Below are 907 nucleotides of genomic sequence, written 5' to 3' on the forward strand. Positions count from 1 at the left end.
GATGAGGCACACACACCTTGTAGATACACAAGGAATAAAACTTCTGATCCAGGACCATCCTTCAAATGTCTGTATTTATAAAGATTCCTGGAGCTGCACTGAAACGACTGTTTTAGTATGTCAACTTACATATTTGAATTGAGTTCCCTAAGTAGCTTATTAAAGACCTTTTATTTACAGAAAGCTCAGTGTTTTTAAACAGTTTCTCCCATTGAAGATTTACAAATTTTGGGACATTTTTAGAGTCTGGGTAAGTTTTCTTTTGCTAGCTATGACTCAGGATTATCAGTTCTGGCCAAAATAAATAAATAAATAAGTAAATAAAGGCCAGATAGCTTTTAAAGCTAAGGTGCATTTATAAGACTTTAAAAAAACTCTTAAACTTTGGAAGCAATTTCCAAGTGTAACTACAAGAAATCTCCATCAAGAACAATTACTTGAGGGTTTTTTTTTTCTCAAGCTTGCCACCCAGATTATATATAAAAGTTTCTTAAAAATATTTGTGAATGGGGCCCGGAGAGATAGCACAGCGGTGTTTGCCTTGCAAGCAGCCGATCCAGGACCTAAGGTGGTTGGTTCGAATCCCGGTGTCCCATATGGTCCCCCGTGCCTGCCATTTCTGAGCAGACAGCCAGGTAACCCCTGAGCATCGCCGGGTGTGGCCCAAAAACAAACAAACAAAAAAAAATTGTGAATGTCATTTTTTAAATACTGAAAGAAAAATATTTGGTTGTGTTTCATATAACACTTAGAATGTTCATCAAAGAACTGATTAAAAAAGTTGAAACCTGAAAAAAAAGTACAATGTATAGTAACTGAACACTCAACATAAAATAATAACAGACCAACAGTAGTGAAAAAAGAAACAGCTAAAAATTTCTCAAATTTGGTGAAAGGCAAATATCTC

This window comes from Suncus etruscus, chromosome 10, assembly GCF_024139225.1.
Source record: "Suncus etruscus isolate mSunEtr1 chromosome 10, mSunEtr1.pri.cur, whole genome shotgun sequence".
Classification (NCBI taxonomy): domain Eukaryota; kingdom Metazoa; phylum Chordata; class Mammalia; order Eulipotyphla; family Soricidae; genus Suncus; species Suncus etruscus.